The sequence below is a fragment of the Pinus tabuliformis genome, chromosome 8 (genome assembly GCF_031772625.1).
Source record: "Pinus tabuliformis cultivar Carrire ecotype Pingquan chromosome 8, CPIR1, whole genome shotgun sequence".
In the NCBI taxonomy this organism is placed as follows: Eukaryota; Viridiplantae; Streptophyta; class Pinopsida; order Pinales; family Pinaceae; genus Pinus; species Pinus tabuliformis.
The window spans coordinates 1,865,459,111-1,865,483,789 of NC_142294.1; the positions used below are offsets into that span (position 1 = coordinate 1,865,459,111).

Genomic DNA, 24,679 nt, shown 5'->3' on the forward strand with positions numbered 1-24,679 from the left:
GTAAAGGATTGATGTCTTCATAGGGACTTTAAAGGATAACATTCAACATGAGGTTCATCTTTGGGAACCTAATTCATTAGAGAAGACATTCAGGTTGGAAAGAAAAATAGAAAGCAAAATTATGGAAACAAGGAATCCCACCACTCACGACTATAATTATGGAAGTGTTTTTGCTCTTAGCCTTCCACAACCTACAAGGTTTACATGCCAACAATTGGAAGAAAAAAGAGAAAAAGGGCTTTGTTACAATTGTGATAGCAAATACACTAAAGGTCATAAGTGTGATGAGAAGAAATTATTTTACATAGATTATGAAGAGGAGGAAGAAAAGGATCAAGAAACATAAAAAGAAGAGGACATACAGAAGGAACCAACTCCAGATAAAGAAGAAATGAATCCGACCATATCTTGTAAAGCATTGGTAAGAATTACCACTCCTCAAACTCGCAAGATAGAAGGACATATCAAGAAGAAAAAGGTTCAATAAGTGAAAGATCACATCAAGAAAGAAGAAATGAATTCGACCATATCTTGTAATGCATTAGCCAAAATTATCATTCCTCAAACTATCAAGATAGAAGGACATATCAAGAAGAAAAATGTTCAAGAATTGAAAGATCACATCAAGCATCAAGAAATGAATCCAACCATATCTTGTAATGCATTGGAAGAAATTACGACTCCTCAAACTCTCAAGATAGAAGGAAATATCAAGAAGAAAAAGATTCAAGTAGTGAAAGATCACATTGAGAATCAACAACATGTTCTCCAATTTTTAAAGGATAATGCCACTTTGGTGGAGAATCGAATGAAACATCGGGAAAATCAACATTGCAATGAAAGAATTTTTGATGTAGGCAATTGGGTATTTTTATGACTACATCTCAAGCAAGCTATTTATGAGAAGGAAATGTTGGCAACACTACATGCACTTAAGAAATGGTGGCCTTACCTAATGGGAAGACACTTTAAGATAAAAATGGATCATGATAGTCTTAAATACTTTTTAGAACAAATATTATCTTTACAAGAATAGAAAAAACAGGTCACAAATATGTTGGGTTATTACTTTGAAATCATCTACAAAAAAGCAAAGAAAAATGTTGTTGCAGATGCACTCTCAAGAAAATATGAGGATGTGGAAGCATTATTTTGTTCTATTTCTATTATCCAGATTGGATAAACGAAGCAAGGGATGAATGGAAGAAAGATGAAGAAGCGTGACCACTCATTCAAAAGTTGCAGAAGATCCCAGTTCAAACAATATTGCCAGAACTTGACAAGGAAGGGAAAATCATATTGGAACCTGGAGCAGTCATAGAAACAAGAACCCGATAGCTATAAAATCAATCAATTTCAGAGTATCTCATCAGTGGAAGAACTTACCCTTTGAATATTCCACATGGGAGGACAAGAATTTTATACAGAAGCATCAAGAACTACTCAAGCATTGAGGACAACAATTTTTGAAGGAGAGGGGCATGTTAGGTCCCTATACTACTAGTGTAACCCCTTATTGTTATTAGTGCAAACCCCTTATTATATTGTTGTGCCCATAGAAGCCCACTATTATTATTATTTTGCCCTTACATTATTATTGTCATGTCGACTCTGATTATATTATGACGCCTTAAACTCCTATATATAGAAAGGAGGTATTTTCATTTGTATCATCCAAGAATTGTTCATTTGTGTAATGTAAATGAGGTTTCCCCCTCGAAGAGGCTGAATTCTAAGGCGTTTACATTTCTTTTCTATCTTTTTGTGAGATGGTTTTGTAACATTCTTAAGTTTCTTGCCGGTATATTCCACCAGAGGTAGGCGGTTTCTGTGAAGGAAGATCAAGAAATAAAGGGTTAACAGAATGTGAAGTATATATATGTCAAAATAGAACTCATCCAATTCTCCATAGAGGTGTGCGCTTGATCCTTTTGTGTTTTTGTTTGAAAATTCCCAGGTATATAATGCAATATTGAAATAGTGGCTCCATCGAATATATTTATAGTGACCACTTTTAAACTATTAACGAGATTTGATCAACGTGATTACAATATATGAACATAATTTATATTTCACATATTTGTAATTTAGTCACGTGATCTTCGCAAAATACTCTTCCTTCCATTATTCTTTGAACTTCTTGTGCTTGTTCGTGCCAAAATGTTTATCTACTATTTACATGGATTTAGTAAGACTCAACCCTCAACTGGGTTCTTTATGGACCTCCAGGGTCTTGGTTCCATCAATTTTTGCTTTCTCCACCTTGTTCTCATCATCCTAGTTTCCACTCCTGAAAGTCCTAATTTTACTACCAATCCATTCCATCACATAGTCTTTAGCACATAGCTCGCCACTACCATATTGTTTCCACCACCAATCCTTTCCCCAAGGCTGCTTATTTTTCAAATATTTTCAATTAGAGGGAGATGCTCTAAATTCTTTGCTCCTATCAAAGTTATTGATATTGTTAGTTCCAGCAAATGAAGGGAAATTTTTACACCAATCCTCACCCTCTGTCAGAATCGCTTTTCCATTCATCTGTAACCCAATTTCCTCATCCTCATTCCCCACTATTGACAACCTCATGCACCAGAGAATTATCCCTAAAATATTCAATTTTACTAGAGAAAGAATCTTGATGTTGCAACTATAATGCCAAAGCAAAGTCAACTTGAGATTCCTTGTCAACAGACCTTGGACTTGGACCATATCCATCTATAACGTTTACCATCTTCCTACTAGAGAAATTCCCAATGCTTCCCTCCCCATAGTCAACATCATTTGTTTTAGTATTTGTATATCTCATCTTTCCAACATCTTGGTTTTTATGAAGATCATAGCTTATATTAAAATCATGGTTTATGTTAAGGTCCTGACTTCTGCATTGAAACTCTTCACTTCGCCCAAGGTCCTAACTAAACAATGCAGGCCCATAGTCAGCATCACACGTAAGTCTGGCTAGCCCAAAATCAGGCAGTCTCGCATTGAAACGAGCATCCAAAAGAACAATGATGGGCTTTATATCACCACGAATAATGGGTGGATCACACTCAAGGTGCAAAAAGGCTAGCGCTTGGGTAATGTCTGGAATTATCTTAAACCTTGTTTCCCAATCCAACTTCGAAGGTGAATCATTCTTAAACACAACCTCCTGCAAGACTTTATTCTGCATATGTTCATACACCAACAATCTCATCTTCCTATCAGCATAGTAATCTAATAGAGAAATCACAAAATGAGACCTGAGCCCCCCGATGATCGACAATTCATTCTAAAATTTTCTTTCCCCTAGTAGAGAAGTGATATCCAACCTCTTGACTGCAATTTTCTTGCCATTCCTGAGAACCCCTCTGTAAACTACACTAAATCCTCCCTTCCCAAGCCTATCGCTCGAATTAAATGAGTAAGTAGATGCTTTCAGCTCACGGTATATGAATCTCTAAAGCCTGACAACGGTCAAATAATAAGGGTTGGTTTTGTTGCCATTCAAGTGATTGTACCTCAGGATCAACAACAACACCACTAGCCTCTGATATACAGATTAGAGCATGAACCACCTAACCTAAGACTTGAAGTGCTCTGATATACAAATCAGATCAGAGGATGAACAAATATTAATGATTCAATGAACAAATCAAAGTCAACGGGTGAAATTGAAAGAAATGGCGAAGCCATAACTGTCAAGGTCAACATAACTGTGAATCATATTGATGGATGCCTTGTGTTTCTTGTGCTAAGAGAACTTCCAGAACATACAAGTGACATGAACCGAGATTATACCATACTAGTCAAACATAGAAAAAGCTTTAAGTTGCTCCACTGTCACTCGCCAGAGAAGATGATATAAACATTGGCTACCATATCACAAGCTAACTCGATCTATAAAGTTCCAAGCTTTTCCATCAAACTAGGGGTGTTTCAAATCATTTTCTGTTACTTGTTAGAAAGCTCTCAGATGATTGTTAATAACTTGCAACACCATGCCAAAGGGGCATCCACCTATTGTTAGAAATTGTAATTTTTAATAATTGCATCAATATAAGCCAACTGCATTCAACATTTTAATATGGATATATATAATATGAATTTTGAAATTTGTTTCCCTAGTGTTATTTGTACAAGTTTGTCCACTAGCCTTATGCATATGAATTACACCCATATGAATCCAGTGATAGTAGGATAGCCTTTCTGTTGTACATAACACAGGGATAGTAGAATAGCCTTTCTGTTGTACATAACACAGGGATCGAATTTAATGAGAAAAAGGTTTGCTATTTCTTTCCCATACCGTTAAAATTGGTCAAGGTTCTTTCTAGAAACCATTAAAATGTGTATTGTAATTGTCAAAACCATCAAATTTACAGGGTTGTTCATTTTTGAAATTCCCAACCTGCATGTTAGTGCTCTTTTCTATATGACTTTCATGTTAAAATTCAAATAATTTGTGTACCAATTAATTTAATTTATAGTATCATATAATAAAATAACTTGACATGGAACGAAATGGTATATAAAGATATTTAGAACAAATATGTGCATACTTCAAGTTGATATCAAAATGAAAGTTGAAATCTACCATGTAAAAGTGAACAAACAAAATCCTATTATAATAATAGAAATGAAAACATAAAAAAAATATACTATAACAATTAAAATAATATAAGAACAAAATAAACTATTGTAAATTCATCTTAACTCCAATCCATTAAGTATTAAAAAGTTTAAAGCTACAGTTTCTTTTGTTAAGTGTGAAGCCAAATTCACGCAGAATTCTAGATCCTTTTAGATCAGATCTTTCTCCACCACCATTAGTTTCTAGATCATTCCATATCTCCATCTGAATCACATACAGGATTGTAGATCCTTCTTCTGCCTCTATAAATTTGTAATTTCTCTGGCCAAGGCTCAAGTCTGTTATGTAATGCAAGGTGATTTATGTTCTCCAGTGATTGTTTTATCTATTCCACTGTTTCTAATTGAGTAATCTTGTTGTTTCTCCATTTGTCTGTCTCTGTGAATTATTCTCTGCTTTTTCCATCTAAGTCTCTGAGTATGAATCCGCTGTGTGTTATGTATGCTCTGGTCTAACAACTGGTATCAGAGGTAGGGTTGAATATCCACTGTGCAAGCTGCTTAATGCCATTGCCTTGCTCTGGCAGCGTTCGATAAAACATTGGTTGTTACCCCTGGAGCTGTTGAAGGATCTGTCCAGGAAATAGCTGAGGAACGCTGGAACTAAAAGACAGTTGCTACAAGAAAAACAAGGTCGTGGATCTATGTTGAAACGTGTTGCTGGAGTTTGAAATGTGGAGATCCATGGAGCTTGGAGTTGAAACGTGATGTTCAAATTTTTTTTTTCACATCAAGCTTGCACGTATACGTCAAGTTTTTTCTCAAACCAACATATGTATGTGTGAAATGTGAAAAGGTTAAAACATTATATATGAAAATATATAATTATATGTTGGAATTTTGAAAAGTATATTTTAAAAGGAGTAGGAATTTTGAAAATGGTATTTTAAAAGGAGGAAGGTCATTATTACTAAATTTTAAAGAGTAATAATTAAAGTTTTATTTTTAAGTGGAGTTTTTTGTATTTTGGGGCGTGAATTTGATTGAAAATGGAGACAGCAGTTATAGATATGGAGAAGTTGAGTGGGGCTAATTTTGCCCTATGGAAATCACAGATGGAGGATATACTGATTTTAAAGGATCAATATTTGCCAATTGAGGGCACAACAAAGAAACCCTCATCGATGACAAATGAAGAGTGGAATAAGCTAGATAGAAAGGCGATTGCAACAATCCACCAATATTTAGCAAAGAATGTTTATTTCAATGTGTTTGGAGAAAAGACGGCTGAAGGATTATGGAAGAAGCTCCATGATCTATATGAGAAGAACACGGCATCAAACAAAGTGTTCTTGATGAAGAAGCTTTATAATCTCAAAATGAAGGAGGGTGCTTCAGTTGTTGAGCACTTGAATGCATTTAATATTATTACTAATCAACTTGCCTCTGTTAAAATCATTTTAGATGATGAAATTAGAGCCATATTGCTGATGTGTTCTATGCCAAACAGTTGGGAAAATTTAATTGTAGCTATGAGCACTTCAGCAACTACAGGGACCCTGAAGTTTGATGATGTCAGTAGCAGTTTAATGAATGAGGAGCTGTGACGCAAGTCAATTGTGGAAAACCAGGGAGGAAAGGCTCTAGCTCTCGCTGATCGTGGTAAGAGTATGGATCAAGGCCTGCAAGGGCGATCAAGATCGAGAGGCCGATCAAAATCAAGGAGAGGTAGGATCATCTGCTTTCATTGTGGCAAACCCGGGCACATGAAGAAAGAATGTCGAATCTGGAAGAAAGGACAAAAGGATCAGAGACCATCTAGTACAAATCACAAGTCATCCAACACAAATGAAGGTGAGACTACTGCTGTGGCCACAGATGGTGATGTGTTGTTTACTATTTCAGTAGATGATGCATGTGTATATACATATAGCAGTGGCTTTGATTGGATCCTTGAATCTGGGTCATCTCACCATGTAACCCCATGCAAATATAGTTTTGTTTCATATAATCCTGGTGATTATGGTAGAGTGAATTTAGGGAATAATCATTTTTACAGCATTGTTGGGGTGGGAGATGTCCAGATGAAGATCAAAGATGGACAAGATATATTGTTGAAACAGGTTAGGCATGTACCAGAAATGCGCATTAGTTTAATCTCTATGGGACGACTAGATGATGAAGGCTATTCGACAAGCTTTGGCAAATGAGGCTGGAAAATTAGAAAAGGTGCATTGGTCGTGGCCAAAGGACCCAAGACAGGAACATTATACACATTGAATACACAGATAGGAACCTTGCTGATATGCTCACTAAGATTCTACCACGAAATAAACATGAGTTATGTAGAGGCATGGTAGGACTCAGTGTGACTTGATGACTCTTATTTGGCTTCAAGTGGGAGAATGTTAAGTGTGAAGCCAAATTCACGTAGAATTCTAGATCCTTATAGATCAGATCTTTCTAGATCTCCAGGATTCTAGATCTTTCTCCACTGCGATTAGTTTCTAGATCATTCCAGATCTCCATTTGAATCACATACACGATTGTAGATCCTTCTTTTGCCTCTATAAATTTGTAATTTCTCTGTCCAAGGAAGGCAAGCCAAGGCTCAAGCCTGTTATGTAATGCAAAGTGATTTCTGTTCTCCAGTGATTTTTTTATCTATTCCACTATTTCTAATTGAGTAATCTTGTTGTTTCTCCATTTGTCTGTCTCTGTGAATTATTCTCTGCTTTTGCCATCTAAGTCTCTGAGTATGAATTCGTTGTGTGTTATGTATGCTCTAGTCTAACATATTTTGATCCTACATTCAAACTCCACATCACACACTAGGGATGTTGATGTGGCCATCCACATCAACACCATGTGGCTATGATAGCATATACAAAAATAAATATGAAAAGGACACGAAACTCCACATCACACATGAGGGATGTTAATGTGGCCATCCATGTCAACACCATGTGGCTATGATGGTATATAAAAAATAAATATGAAAAGGACACGAAGTGTAAGAATATGGTATTTTCATAGTGGAAAAGGTGAACAAGTCATTCTTGATGGAGCCGAAGACAAAAAATTGATAGCTACCTTGAATTATTAGACACTTGTAGAAGGAATCCTCGAACTTCATGTTAGCTCTAGTCTCACCATTGTTGCGAGGTAACCCGATTACTATCTTTCTCGTCAATTACTTCATACTATTTGGAAAATGGATAACTTAAATATTCCCTTTATAAGGAAATTCAAAACCACGATAACGCACCTCTGTTAAATAGAGAAGATTCTTAATTAAACTAAGATTGAGATGAATTTAAGATAATGATAGAATTGGAATTTAGAACACGAGTATGGTAAGAATTGACATTCAACAAAGAACATAAATAGATATTAAACCTTATTTGCAGAGCTTTTCACGTCATGAGATGATTTCATTCTGGTATTATGGGTCTATGAATGAAATGTATAAGGAAATTTAAGATAAAACAGTAAGTTGGTTTGAGCATGAATATTGGGGTCACTCCATATACCCAAACTATATACGAATGGATAAATTACTTCTAGTGAGTAAAATTAGTTTCCTAAATGGTACATAATTATGCCATAATGCGTTCCCCTTTGAAATCAACTCCTCCAATTGCCACCGTGTACTTGTTTGAGCCATTAGATCAGATGTTAGACGATTGAAACGTTCCAGACCGTTGGATATAGTTTAAGTTAGTTTCTTATATTCTTTCCGCACAGTTTTTTTTGCTGCTTCAAATCTCCCCGAGCAGGCCGCGTCTCTAGGCATCCCACTCTAGGATGGGGATATCACAACCTGTTTGTAATGCTGATCAATTTCTGGCTGATGATGCTGTAGGTGCAAGGAAGAGAAAAGGATCTCCATAATACCGCACAAAACCGATTTCACAGAGTGCAATATAAAATGAATCCCGAGAAATTTACACACAAAACAAATGAGGCTCTAGCCGCGGCTCGAGAGATCGCTACAGAATCTGGTCACGCCAAGTACACTCCTGTACATTTGGCCATAGCTCTTACCGAGGACGAAGGGGGTATTCTCCATCAAGCGATTTCATCTACTGCTACAGCTGGAGAGGAAACTGTGGAAGCAGTACAGAGAGTCCTTCGACAGGCCCTGAAGAAACTCCCATCCCAGGCCCTGAAGAAACTCCCATCCCAAGATCCTGCCCCCGACAGTATTCCTCCTAACATTGAAATAAGATACTGCATCAACCGTGCTCGGTATTTACAAAAGAGCAAGGGGGACACTCATTTGGCAGTAGATCATCTTATTCTTGGAGTGCTAAAACACTCCCAGGTTTCAGATTGCTTTACAGAGGCAGGTGTGAGGATAGAGAGAGTGAAATCTGAAGTGGAGAAGCTCAGAGGAGAGGGAAAAAAGGTAGATACTGCGTCTGGTGATACTAATTTTCAGGCCTTGAAAACATATGGCTGCGATTTGGTTGAAGATGCTGGGAAGCTTGATCCTGTCATTGGTAGAGATGAAGAAATTCAGAGAGTAGTTATAATTTTGTCTCGGAGGACCAAGAACAATCCTGTGCTCATTGGAGAGCCTGGTGTTGGAAAGACTGTTGTGGTGGAAGGGCTGGCACAAAGAATTGTTCGAGGGGATGTACCAAGGTAAGCTCTTTTGCAAGCACACAAATATATATTGTTTGCAAATTTTGGTTTGTAGGTTGCCTTCCCCAAATTTGGGGACTTTTGTGGGTCCGCACTGGTACAGTGTGTTGGGCGGGATTATCTTCAGAATGCAAGCTTGGTAGAGCCGCTAATTCATTTTGTTTTTCAAATGGTTTTAAACAGCAATTTGCTAGAAGTGAGATTGATAGCCTTGGATATGGGAGCTATAGTGGCTGGTGCCAAATACAGAGGTGAATTCGAAGAGCAACTTAAATCTGTATTGAAAGAGGTAGAAGAAGCTCAAGGAAAACTTATTCTCTTTATTGACGAAATACATTTGGTTCTGGGTGCCGGTAAGAGAAACCTATCTTGGTTACCTACGATTCAATTTTTTGATCTAGCAAATATTATACATGTTATTAGCCTTGATTGATTAAAGGTCCTTTTAAGTGATTGGTTTTAAGCTTTGGTTGTGAAGTAATCGTGTCGAATTGAATTTTGTTTTGTTTCCAGGGCGTACTGAGGGATCAATGGATGCTGCCAATTTATTTAAACCGATGCTTGCTCGGGGCCAACTTAGGTGCATTGGAGCAACTACTCTGGAAGAGTACCAGAAGTATGTGGAGAAAGATGTTGCATTTGAGCGACGATTCTAGCAAGTGAGTGCTTAGTCGAGTTGTTAGACGTATTAAATAGAATAAGCTTCTTCGGGTATTATTGTATTTTTGGAAGATGCGTCATGATTCAATGCTCCGGTGATGATGGAAACTGTGTATGCTTTAGATTAATCGTTCCAATTACTGAATGCAGAATGTAGAAATGAAGAGACATCTGAGGAGCAAGTTTTCAATCAACTACGGATTCTATATTAGTGCTGGATCTCTGATGGTATGTGTTTGTTTGGGTTGTTTTGTTATCATGTTTTCTCTGTTATTACCTGTTTCCTCTTATTTCCTGGGATTGCCCTTTAACCAGTTTTGAAAGTTATGGTCATATGTTTTGTATGTTAGAATGTGAAATGTGTATGAATGTTCAATGCCCAAGAATTTTGTAGTGCATACTTTTAAAATTACCTACCAGCTGGGTAGCTTAGAGTTTCTGCACAGAGAGAAGTGAGATGTCAATGTTTTACAGCTTGGGCATTGAATGAGGATTATGTGTAAACTAAAATACACACTTTTACCTTGACCCATGCCCTCATTGAACTACCATGATATGAGGTGCAATGCTTGTAGCTTCTAACTCTCATAGTTTGTCTTCCCATTTTCGTTCTCGAATCATTAAAAAATGAGTGAGATGGTTACTCAGTTGCCCTCTGTGTAGATCTCCCCTCTTCTAGCCGGCTAGCTAAATGTGGCCATGTTTTCCATATGGAGTGTTTGGATAAGTGGATCGACTATGAGAACTACAGTTGCCCTCTGTGTAGATCTCCCCTCTTCTAGACACAGGTTGGAATCATCATTATCAATGATTAGAAGTCTACTGATTGCTGTTAGTTGTTAATTTAAGTCTAGCAGGATAGATTCTATGTGAGAAATTTACAGTAAATTAATTATGTATAATAGACAGTTGGATTGGTTCTCATTTCTTCTTTCTTTAGGTTTTTATGGACATTTTGCTGGCCGAATGGAAAATGTCTTTTTAATAAAATGTATTGTGGATTTCCTGACCTCTTAATCTTTGTTCCGGACTTTGGTGACAAAGCAATTTTGCTACGTAGAGAAAGGTCATTATCTTTTATTTATTTTTTAGAAATCTTTTTATAAACAAAGATTGTGCAATTAGGCTACTTATCTAGACGATTGGTTTTATTGGGCAAGATTAGGCTGTGATTTTGTGGTAGATATGTGACAGTTTATCTCAATTAGCTCAGGTTCAAATGTCCTCCCCTATTCCAGTATATTAAGCATGACAATTAGCTCAGGTTCAGATCTCCTCTCGCATTCCAGTGTATAAGCATCACAATTAGTTCAGGTTCAAATCTCGTCCCCCATTCCAGTATATATGCTTTACCTGAGAATCCTGGGACAACGTTCCAGGGTTTCAATTCCACTCCAGTCACTTTGCCCGTTGGAATGACCAATCTGGGCCTATGCTGCAATCCTGGCAAGGAGAAATTTGGAGGAAACCTGAGAATCACCTGAGAATCCTGACATTAGCAATGTGAAACCCAAGTATTCCATTAGCAGTGAGGAATTTGGAGGAAACCTGAAAATCCTGGAGTCACGTCTTTGGTTTGATATTCACCCCAGACATTTTGTCTTTTGGATAGACCGATATTGGCCCATCCTCTTGTGTCCATTGCTCAAACCCAACCAAGCCCTAGTTTTCCATTATCAAGCAGAAATTTGGAGGAATGGGAGAAGAAGAGAAGAGGGTCACTGAGAAGGGGTGCTAAGAAGGAAATGTGGGCATCATCTATGTTTTCTGTTTTCACCTGAAAACCAGGGGATCAAGAAGGAGAAGCAAACATCCCAGGTTTTCAATTCCACTTCAGCCACTTTGCAGGTTTTCAATTCCACTTCAGCCACTTTGCCCGTTGGATAGACCAATCTGGGCAATGCCCAAACTCTAATTAGCCCTACTTTTCCATTAGGAAGGAGAAATTGGAGGAAACCTGAGAATCCTGGAATCACGTCCGAGGGTTTGAATCCCAGCCCAGGCACTTTTCCCATTGGATAGACGAATATTGGCCCATCCTCTTGTTTCCAATGCTCAAACTCTACTAAGACCTAGTTTTCCATTGGCAAGGAGAATTTGGAGGAATGGGAGAAGAGAAGAGTCACTTAGAAGGGGTGCTGAGAAGGAAATGTGATCTCTGTTTTCTGTTTTCACCTGAAATCTAGGGGATCAAGAGGAAAAAGCGAGCAGATCTTTATAGAGCTGAAAACCCAAGGAATTAAAAGGAAGATGCTCGCAGATCTTAACAGAGCTGTTAAGGAAGTCAACCACTATCCTCTCAATGTGGTTATTTGGTGCAAAAATAGCCGAGGTGCAACTACGTTACATTTAGTTACCAATTGAGACCATATTGAAGTACAACACTATTATTCTATTTATATTGTTTCTGCTCAGTAATTTCTTTATTTCTTTCATGGAGATGCATGACAGAGACTAAAATAATATCATGTTTATAGATTCGTGGGAGACCTTGTTAGGATCTATACCCTCCGAGGACACACATGCATCTTGTATTGAATTTATTCTGAACACTGATTTTGGATAAGTTGCAATTTGGTCAACCATTTTTTGAAAATCTATTTTCAACATGAAATCTATTTTCAACATGAAATCTATTTCTAATTGAAAGCTGAGATAAAAGTGTTGATCCAAGAGAAAAGCCCTGGTTTTGATTAAAATGGTTCTTACTATGGATGGTGGTATTGATTAAAACATACCAGTCAACCCATTTTAATATTATATTTACTAGCTTACCTTACTGTTATATTGATGTTGTATGATGCTTGATAGTTGCAAAATGACTTGAATTATTATATTTTCCAACTATACACCACCTCGATACACCAAATTTGTCTATTATATATGTGGACACTAGATGCACTAAACTGGATTATGTCTTTTTGTTCAGTGTACCCTTTTTAATCGATGTGTAACAGATACTTATTTTTTGGTTTCTTGGAAGAGTTTCTACAATTCCACAATTCCACATTAGCTGTGAAGATTAGTCGATGGTAAAATATAAGATTCAATATACTATGATTCTTCGGCCAACTTGTCATCCCAAGAGGTATTATGAGGTGTTCATGCCTGCTTGCCCTCTCCTCGATTGTGCTTGGAATTCCTTATCTTGTGGCATCCTTGTAGATGAAAGGCCCTCTCTCTGATTGTGCTTGGGATTCCTCATCTGATGGTGTATTGGTAGATGAGAAAGTAAATATATGGCAATACACAAGAATTCCTAATAAAAGAGAGTTAATATATGTCAATACAAAGGATCCGAAAGTGTTATGATCAAACTTCAAGTACTTGCAGCCTCGTTGGTTTGTTGTTTTTATGCTGTTAATAACAAAGTATGGCAGTTCACTTATGTGTTCTTCACATTCTGAAGTATTTAATCTGATGACATGTTCATGTCACTAATCTTAGATTTTCTATTGTGACACACTGTAAATAGTTTCTGCCTTTCTATATTGTTTAAATTTCACATCTTTTTAATGCATAATGCCCTCTGTAATTTGGTTCATTGAGAAGAAAGCATACGCCCATAATTTTTAGTGTTGTTTCATTCACTTGGCAGAGTACAAATTGATATAGTGGGTCATTGATGAGATGCCATTGCTTTTTTCATTTTCCTAATTAAGTAATAAGTTATGGAAGGCTCCATTCATAAACCATTTTTAAATCAGAAAGTAAAGTTATCCTATTCAGAACTTCGTTATATGGAAATTTTCATCAACAGAACAATACAAAAGAATATTATTTTTTATAATGTGTTGTAATGATAGTCTATTATGTGGACATGTGCTTTACTGGAGCTCCTGTTCTATTGAGATCATGAGGCAATATGCGTACACTGCTTGATCTTTTGTTTGAAAACAATGTCTTTTCCTTGGTGGCTGCGAAGGTTGCTTCTTATTGATTCAGTTCTTGAGATGCACTGACCCACCTTGTAGTGTAAGGGTTTCCCTTTTGCATTTTACATATTTGCACTAAACGTGAATGGTTTGAATGTATCTGTCTATTTTTCTACTTTGATTGAGTATCCAATCAGATAATGATATCAATACTTGAAAATTGTGGAAGACTATCTTCTGCATTTGCCCTGTCTATTGCGTGTCCTTTGACTGTATTTGGAATTTTTGAACGAATATATTGTGCATTGGCTCCAATGAGTAGAGCTTTGATGAAAGCAGTTGACTTATGTGTTCTTCACATTCTGAAGTATTTAATCTGATCTGTAATCGGGTTCATTGAGAAAAAAGCATACGCCCATAATTTTTAGTGTTGTTTCATTCACTTGGCAGAGTACAAATTGTATAGTGGGTCATTGATGAGATGCCATTGTTTTTTTCATTTTCCTATTTAAGTAATAAGTTATGAAAGGCTCCATTCATAAACCATTTTTAAATCAGAAGGTAAAGTTGTCCTATTCAGAACTTCGTTATATGGAAATTTTCATCAACATAACAATATGAAAGAATATTATTTTTGATAATGTGTTGTAATGATAGTCTATTATGTGGACATGTGCTTTACTGGAGCTCCTGTTCTATTAAGATCATGAGGCAATATTTGTACCCTACTTGATATTTTGTTTGAAAACAATGTCTTTTCCTTGGTGGCTACGAGGGTTGCTTCTTATTGGTTCAGTTCTTGAGATGCACTGACCCACCTTGTAGTGTAAGGGTTGCCCTTTTGCATTTTACATATTTGCACTAAACGTGAATAGTCTGAATGTATCTGTCTATTTTTCTACTTTGATTGAGTATCCAATCAGATAATGATATCAATACTTGAAAATTGTGGAAGACTATCTTCTGCGTTTGGTCTGTCTATTGTGTGTCCTTTGACTGTATTTGGAATTTGTGAACGAATATATTGTGCATTGGCTCCAATGAGTAGAGCTTTGACGAAATAATGTCACTGATGTTCATTAATTTCAGTTTGTATATTCAAATCTCAGACAACTTACATGCCACATAGTTTCAATTTCAAGATTTTCCTTCTATCGATTCTCGTTTCATTGAAGATGTTTGTTTGTTATTTTATATTATATTGAAAAAAAATAAATGCTAATTTTTTTTAATGGTTAAAAAATCAAGGCCAGTATGTATTTATATTAATTTATTTTCACGACTTTTTTTAGTATTTTTTTTCTGAATAGCAAGTGGTTTTTTTTTCCTTTATCAATGTATGCACAGATTTCTCCCACCTGGAACAGTGTACATAGTTATCCCACCCTAAACTGCAATAACATTTGTGTGCAGCTATTTACAAATTAGCAATGGAATTAAGAATTATGGCAAATTCATGGAATTTGATTTAGAAATATAAAAATTTATTAGAAATATTTAAAAATGGTATTAGAGAGTTTATTTTTATTTACTATTACACAAATCTGCACCCTCTACCACAAAATCCTTGCAAGGTATTGAGCTTAAGTGTAACATGGAAGAGTTGTCATTATCACCTAGAGATATACCTCCTTTCTGTTAAGTTTAGCCGAACTAAACTTCTATACATATGCAAAGTGTGAAATGTATATGGTTTATAGCATATCATCCATGAACAAAATATTTATCAGGCTAGAAACTGGTTTTGGTGTGCAAGTCCCTGGCTAATGTCATAGTATCCTTCCTCACTTTATTACTAACATTGTCAACGGTTTCAGTGCCATGCCGCATGGGCGATCTTTGGTTTGTGGCTGTTTTCTATGTGATATTTCAGGTGATCTTACTGCAGTGGCATAACTGGATGTCCCTATTTTGGGATTATTGTGTGTATCTTAACATTGCTGTTGGGATTATTTCTATGAAGAATTTTCAACTTCAAAAGAAGTCAAAATGGCACAAGTATTTTTTGTTTTAGGAATTCTCCAACATTTGTACCTCACTCTGCTGCAGTGGGATTATATTAGAATATCTGAAAACAAATATCTAAACATTTTAATACTCACAATAAATTCCATTGTAGACCTTGATATTCTCCCTATGTTTTAGACATTATCCTATGTTAAAATGTCTATTAAGTATCTAATAGAGATGCGAGGAAAGAATTACCGAGAGAAGTTGCAAGTGGGTTAATGTAATGGTTAGAAATTCACAAATTGCTTGTGGAGCTCCCAGGTCACCATGACATCATGGTTGCTGAAGGAGCACATAGTTACATTTGAGCATTTTTCTTTACTGGCTCGGACTCAAAATCAGACATATTAGAGCACGATTCTTACAATTCCTCTACTAATTACAGCAACCATCACTTTGGCAGTGGACTGTCTGCCCCTCCTCCTGCTTATTAGTCTTCTTTTATACATTAGGTATGTATGGTGCTTATCTTACCGTGGTCAAGCAAGTTGTGAAATGTATATGATTTATAACATATCATCCGTGAACAAAATATTTATCAGGCCAAAAACTGGTTTTGGTGTACAAGTCCCTGGCTAATGTCATAGTCTCAATAGTCACTGTATTAACTAAGTCTCATAGACACATCAGCGTTCACACTGGCTTTGACACCTTCAAACCTTACTATACTTCAATTCGTTCTATTATTATAATAAAGTATTATTGTGTGTACTATTCAATTTCTTTCTGGTAAAAATAGTACTGGAGTACATTCCATACATTGCAATTGCATACTGACCTCCCATCGTGGCGTTGTCCTTTCAACCTAAATATGGAGGAGATTAAGCCCTTTCATTGCTTCCACCGACAATGTGTGAAACCATCTAATTTCAACCTAACTCAACATAAATCTCAGGGTCATATATGCACTTCACGTGTACTGCTTGTAGTACCAGATTTCGGTTCCTTACTCCTTCTCTATCAATCTCATTTCAATAAATTGTAAATTACAGAGATTCATTGACTCAGTTTCAGAAAGGGTTTACCCTGCAGATTGGGCTCACATGAATAAATGAGACAGAGCAGGCTCAACTGGGGTGACCTTGCAACACATTCACAGGACTAATGGAGAAATCAAGAGTTTAGAGTAATGTGGATGTGTTCCCAGGTCGTCCTAGTCGAAACCTCCTCTTCTACTGCTGCTTTAATGGTGTCCTCTGCTTCTCTTCACTTCTTATCTCACAGCCAATATACTCAAAGGTAAGGACAAATACTATAACTGCAAGAAAGAAAGAAATAGAATCTGCAACAAGCAACAATTTTTAACAGTCTCTTTCATTTGTTTGTGATTCCTGCAGTCTCCCCTCTCTTTCATAACAGTGCTTTGTTTTCAGGTGAGAAAATGTTGTTTATAGGGGCTTATAGGGGAAACCATGGGCATTTTTATATATTCAGGAATCTGGCAAATAATAGCAAGGTTAATGGTTTGAACTTGCTCTTATTTTTAGGATTGCAAGATATTTTTAGATTCTAATAGTTTTTAAATGTGATTTTTTTGAAAGTTTTCTGGTTAAATTTGTCTAAAATCTGCTAGGGATTCATTGAAATCACATGCTGTCGAGGTGAACTCTTCACAAAGAAAGTGCCCCAGAGATTTTTGAGGGTGCTGAATCTATATATGCACTTAAAAAACTAGTTTAAACAACACGAATCAAGATTTGGCCACAAATTTTTTCACTAGGAAACTCCAAAAAATATCATTTAAAGAAATTGGCTCTACCTATTTGTTATGTAGAATGTGCATTTAATAGCGACCTTGGCCCTTATTTCTAAAAATATTCTTGTTTCTTTGATTGAGAAAATTGTATGTCACAACTGGCATAATTCAGGTGCAGTAAGTTGTTTGTTACTAAATCCTTCTATGCTATCAAAATCTACAAATACAATTACAGCCAAATTATTTGTTTATTTTCATGATCTTACAGAAATAAGGATGCAATATATGTTTATTGCTGAATCCAGCTATACCATCACAATCTACAGTTTTAATCAAATTGTTTCTTTGTTCCATGAAATTGTATATGAAACCCATAGTGCATAATCAGGGTGAAGTAGATATCTGTTACTGAGTCCATCAGTGCCAATCAGGCTCTACAAATTCAATCCATTTAATCATAAATTTCAACAAAAATTGGTCCACCATGTATGTGGATCAATCATTAGTCAGTAACCCTACTCCTTAGGAGCCAACGTGCTTTCAAGGGTTGCAGTTTAATGCACATGCTACATAGGAGATATGTGTTGCCATGGTGTTCAGCCATGGGATGTTTAGCTCACAACTTACTTTCTCTGCCAGCGGGCCATGGTGCCTTGTAATGGTACATTGATGCTTGAAGGCCTCATTCAATCAAATCTGCAGGGAAATATGGAAGGAGGAGTGGCAGCAATTTGACTGTCTGAGCTCGAGTCCTAAAATTGAAAAAATCTTGAAATTCGTCTTTCTCCGAAGAATTTTCAACTTCAAAAGAAGTCAAAATGGCACAAGTATTTTTTGTTTTAGGAATTCATACCATTTTATACTTTAATGTTTATTATTTTTGTTTTATTATTATTACTTGAATTTCTTCTTAACAAGTGGTTGTGTTTCTTTTCGTTTCAATGAAAGTATGGGCTCCAATGTTGGCTCTCTTATTATGGAGTATAATTCATCTTTGAAAATTTTTCAATTATTAAATTAGGTTAGTCAATTGCTTAAACTATTAAATTTATTTCAAAAGGTTTTTGTTACTTTATAAGTTAGACACTGGCTTGAAATATTAAACTTATTTCAGAATGTTTTTGTTACTTTATAGATAAGGCGTAGATTTTTTGGCTCTATGATGAAAATAATGAAGGGAAAATACATGTTAATCTATTACTTGTGCTCTTTGATGGAAGTTTTGTAATGCATGACTGAAAAATACACGGTGAGAGAAAAATGCATATTATGCTAATTGAGGAATGTTTTTCGCTTGTCAAACTTATAGTATTGAATTTAATACACTAACACTTTACAACAATGAACTAACAATATTCATGATGAAAATAGCAATATGGAATATTTATCTGCATAATGAAAAAGACAATATGGGAGATTCCAATCACGTTCCAAGGCATTTTTTAAAATGTGGATGTGACAAAAGGTTGTTGTGGAAGGTGTTGTTTGTATATGGAAAATTTCTTGATCATTGTGTATAATCCTAATGTTGATAGATATGTCTACTAACTAGTTTCAGTTAATGGGGCATTGATTTGAGCATTCAATATATTTTTTATTCTTTATCAAAGTATTCTTTTGTTGTATTTGTGTTCTTCAATTTATGCCTTACGGCGTTTCCTTTGCAACATCTGGTGCAAATGCTAGTTATCTTTGGCCTTTTCAGACATTACCCATTTGACTTCTCTACAGAGACATTGAATTTGCAATATGTTTATTGAAAAATATGAAATGTGGCCATGCAAACCTAGCATTTTGTTTCACTGTTGAGGTACAAAGCGTTAACCTGTCCACTTAGTTGTGGCTTGTCTCATCAGCATGGTATAAGTTTCAAAGGAACGAGGTCAGTGAGAATGGGTCTAAGTCCTGGGGAAATTTAGGTACCACCGAAATTTTGGTGGAATAGATACCTTTCCTTTAAGCCAAAGGAAGCATGTTCCATAAATCCACATCTCCATAGAAAAGGAGATATTTAGGTGTTAGTTTTACTGTTTTATGTTTATAATATTTCTTTAAGTAAAAATGTAAATTTTAATTATTTTGAAAGGAAGCATGTTCCATAACTCTACATCACCATAGAAAAGGAGATATTTAGGTGTTAGTTTTACTGTTTTAGGTTTATAATATTTCTTTAAGTAAAAATGTAAATTTTAATTATTTTGAATTGTATTTTTTAATATATAAATTGATTATTTTAAAAAATTATATTTTTGAAGATATAAATTGATTATCTTAAAAGAAATGTTTTACATTTTTTTTTCTTCAATATTTGGTAGAAATTTACAATTAAGATTTATATGTTGTCCCATATTTTTTGTTCGCATTCCAAAACAATTCAAAAATAACTAAATTTTATGTTTTGATTTTGGCCACAACAGGACAATGACCACAGTGTTGTTGCAATTTTTTTTTTCCAACCTACTCTCTCAGCGAATCACAATAAGTGCTCAAGAATGAGTAAGTCATTTTGTATATAACATTCTTTTATTTTTAATAAGTGAGCAAAAATTTATATTTATATGTCTTTAATACAATTTAAACCAGATAAAAACTTAGATTTTTTTTATTTGCTAAAACATTAGATGACTGAAATGGATAGAAGAAATAGACAATTTATTGTAAATATTGAAATGTTTTTAGAAATTATTAAGCATTATAAAGAATTAATAGGTATATTATTAAATGTTATAAAGAATAAATAGGTATATTCCCTCGTTAATATCCTTTCTTGAAATTAGTGCAAGATTAATTTTTTAATATGTTTTTAATTGATGAATTGAAATTCATATATACTAATTAATTTATTTTTATTATATAGGTATTATATATCAAAAACTGTATTCAAACAAGGGGAATCAACTTTCTATGAAAAATTTCTTTGGATGGTGTAGTACATATCAAGTTTAATTGCATTATAAAGAAGATCATGATTTTGATCTAAATGAAGATTTAGATGTTTTGTGGCATAATGAAGAATTTGATATCTTGGGGCATAATGAATAATGTGATGAAGAATTTCACGAGGGCAAACCTAACACCTAAAAGAAAAAACTATGAAAGTAAGAAGAGATGTTCGTGATCAGTGGAAAACTAAGTGTAAGTGGTTGAGAGGCCAAGCATGAAGGAAAAACATTTATGAAATGCATATATTGTGAAATGCATAAGGAAATGGGGCCATGGGAAACTGGGACTTGTTGCTCAACATTGCAACATGATTCTATAGTTGTTCATGCTAGTTCAAACATCTATACACTCTGAGAGAGAAAGTGGATATGTGGAAATGAGAAGAAATTGAAGCCTATTATATAACACATTACATGCATTAACGATATGAACAAATAAATGGTCATCACTACTATGAAATTAGTGTATTGGATGGTGCAAGAGGATCTAGCACTCTCAAAATATGAATCTCTTTGCTTGTTTACAATGTCCTTTTACACACCAAATACACCAAAGAATAGAGGTTATTCATCATATACAAATGACATCGCTGCAAAATAATTCCTTTTTTCTATATCTCAATATCTTGAAGAGCTACAAATTTCAAAAATGCTAGATAGCCCTTTTTTTTCATTGATGCTAGATGAAAGTACATATTGTAGCTTAGAAAAGCATCTTGTGGTTTATGCCACATTTTTAAACTCAAAAGGATTGGGGCCTCCAATTTCACAGTTTTTAAAGCTCATAAATGTTTGTGATGGAAGAGGGAAAACAACTTATGATGCAATCAAACATTTAATGGAATCAAGGGGTCTTTCAAAAGAAAGATTGATAGGAGTTTCCACAGATGGTGCTTCTTCAATGGTTGGTAATGAAAATGGTTTTATTACTTTCTTGAAGAAATATGTACCTAATCTTGTATGTGTTCATTGCATTGCTCATCATGAAGCTTTAGCCGCATCAGATGCTTCAAAAAGAATACATGAATTATTGTTTGTTGAGAAATTAGCAAATAAGATATATTCTTGGGTGCAAAATTCTACAAAAAGAAATAGTCAACTTATTGCTCTACGGGAACTTATGCAACTTGAAACTCTCCAAGATCTTCAAATCCATGGAGTTAGATGACTTTCAAGGGGACAAGTCATTGAAAGACGTGTTGTACTTATGCCTCTGATATTAACATTTTGGAAAAATGAAAGAAAAGACTCATGGTATGATAAGGCAAGGATCTTTTGAGTACAATTTTATTTACATATGTTTGTAGATATATTGTGTGAATTAAACAAGTTGAACAAGCAATTCCAGGAAGAGTGCATTGATGTTAACTCTTTAGGAGAAGCCATAGATGTTATTGTAAACACTTTAAAAATGTGTTTTTTAAGAAGTGACACATTTGGAGATGGCACATGTTATTTATCTTAATTTATAAATTCTTGTAAATTTGGCTTTCTAGAAATTTGTGATAAAGAAGGGCTTGTTCACAGGCATAAATTACGATTTGTAGTAATTCCACAAGCATATGATGATTGTGCTGATATACAAAAATAAGAATGGAAACCTTGTATTGAAGGTTCAGTAGAAAGTTGCAAAGAACTTGCAAAAGATTATGTTCAAGTTCTTGTAGGGAGTTTGAACGGAAGATTCCCCGATCTTGCATTTTTCAACTCAGCAAAGTTGTTTAGCCCTTGCCATTATTTAGAGGATGTTTATGGAAAAGAACGAAATTCAAAGCGTTGGATTGAAACGCTTTTTCAACACTTACAACATCCTTATTATGAAAGTGAATAAAACAAAACAACATTTGACTTTGAGGCTCGTTTGAAAGAGTTGCATCCATTTGTTGATACTTTCATGTTAATTATGAGGGATCAGCCATGAAAGATTTATGAAGAATTTTTTCGTGTTACAGGGTTGCATACAAATTTTCCTAACATCTGAAATTTATGGTAGGCAATACTTACTATTCTTGTAAATATAGTTGCTTGTGAGAGAGGATTCTCAAGACAAAACATAATAAAGGATGTCCGAAGAACAAAGCTATCATTCAGTGCATTGGATGCCTTGATGGAGTGTCCTAACTGGGCTTGATTCATCGATGGTGGAATGGGATAGGGTATATGACATCTGGAAAGATGCTAAAGAAAGAAGAATCTTAAATATTTAAAGTTGTTGCTTTTATGTTTATGTTTGTAATGGTGTTGTGTTTTGACAATTACCTCTTTTGGTGAAACTATCCAAAATTTAGTTTGTGTACATGTTGATATTGAATGTACTTTTTGAACATTTACATAGTTCATGCACATTATGTTTTTGGTTTGAAATTTATTTCACAACTATTGTTCTTGTAATGGGATTGACATCCAAGTGACTTAAATGGAAAACATGGTATGTGTTTCAATTTCTATTATGCAATTTTTTTTTTGTCTAAGTTAAGTTGCAACAATGTTTACATTCACTATTTTCATAGGAGAGTAATTATGAATATATATTTTTTCTTTTTATAATATTATTTCTTGTCATTTCTTAGAAATAAAAAAATTACAGATATGAAATATATATTTTCATCTATTTTCCCACTATTTCCATCTTAAAAATAAAAACTTGGAAAAATCACATAAAAGTTTCATCAACAAAAGTTTCAAATGAAAGGGAAACAATAAAACTTGAGTGTATTGGTACAACAAAAAATAAAATTGTGAAACAATTATAAAGAAACTTATACAAATAAATATTAAAAATCATATAATAAACAATTTAAAAATAAAACAGGGAAAAATTCCCTAACTAGGCAAGTGAAAGATGGCATATTCCATTTTTATCATGATAACTTCTAGAGATTGAGGTAGATGTATGCAAGTTGACATGATAGACCTACAGTGATTGAGGTAGATACATGCAAGTTGACGGTACGTTTCCTGTTGTAGTGGGAAACACCACAACTCTCGAGGGAGACATTGACTTATGTAGTTGATGCCACATTTGATCAGTGATGTAGACTTATAGAAGTTGATGCCACATTTTATTTTATTCGATTGAAAGGATCTGCAATTGTATGAGACATTATACATTATGGGGATTCGGGAACTCGTTTCATTATCTTTAAAGGATATGCAAGTGGAAGGGGCCACACTATATTATTGTAGACAGCACGATCTTCTGCAGGTCTGCGGGAGAATCTCCTTTGGGTTTGCAAGTAGGTCCTACTCGCCTGCTGTCACATGGGTTGTCTCCAGCAGTAACAACGCATTGGCAGGTTTTCCACACTATTTTTTTTCCAACGTAGTCTAAAGAGGTTGGATTTTGGTTTTTTTTTGAAAATTATATAAATTTAGTCAACAATATTTTGATAAATTTTGGTAGAGATTTTTGTAAATTTAAGTTATTATTGTTAAACTTTAAGATTTTGGGTGTCCTAGAAGTTTTGGATAATATTAAATCTATTTCTACTTTCAAAAACATGATTTAAAAAATATGATTTAAACATTGCTTCACCAAGATTTGGTGAAATTTTTTTGTCCGGATTCCGGCCAAAATTGACCGTCCAGGGAATTCCTCCCCTGGTTAGACTTCTATTTTTTCCATTTCTTTCTTTACCATCCTCTGAATTGATACCTGTTGGCCACGTGGTGTGGTGATTCTGGGCAGAGTAAGTTAATTAGGATACAAATTTGCTTAAAAATAGTGGAAAATTTGGTATGATTTTTGCTAATTTTTTGCAGAAATTTTGGTAAATTTGGGTTACCTCTGTCACATTACATGATTTTGGGTGCCCAGGTATTTTTGATGGTGCCGAATCCATTTCCACTATAAAAAACTATTTAAAGATTCTTGTGATCAGATTTTTTGAAAAAAAATCACAAACAATAATTTTATGAACAATTTGTGGCCTTGGTAAACAATGTCATGGTAATCTAAAATTTAAACACAAATTTAGTATGATTTTCAGAAAATTTTGCTAACTATACTCTGTCAAGCTTCAGGATTTGAAGTGCCCCACTATTCCTAATTTAGTAATTCTTAATAATACTAAATTGAATGCACATTTATTATTAATTTTTTTGAGAAATTTTCTACCGAAAATTTCACGGTACAATGACCTAATTACACCAAGCCATTGGGTAGAAGACGTATACTTGGTGGAATTAGTCCGAGTGGGATGTAGTTCCCCATATTTAAAAACAAATGGGATTTAGCTCTCGCCAAACAGTCTAGTTGAAAAAAACAGAGAATG

General features: G+C 34.8%; 2 pseudogenes; one reads left to right on the forward strand and one right to left on the reverse strand.

Annotated features, from left to right (window-relative positions):
- Positions 1–2,091: 2,091 nt before the first annotated feature.
- Positions 2,092–8,464, reverse strand: LOC149243763 (putative receptor-like protein kinase At1g80870; annotated as a pseudogene).
- Positions 8,465–8,503: 39 nt separating this feature from the next.
- Positions 8,504–10,250, forward strand: LOC149243764 (chaperone protein ClpB1-like; annotated as a pseudogene).
- The last annotated feature ends 14,429 nt before the right edge of the window (positions 10,251–24,679 follow it).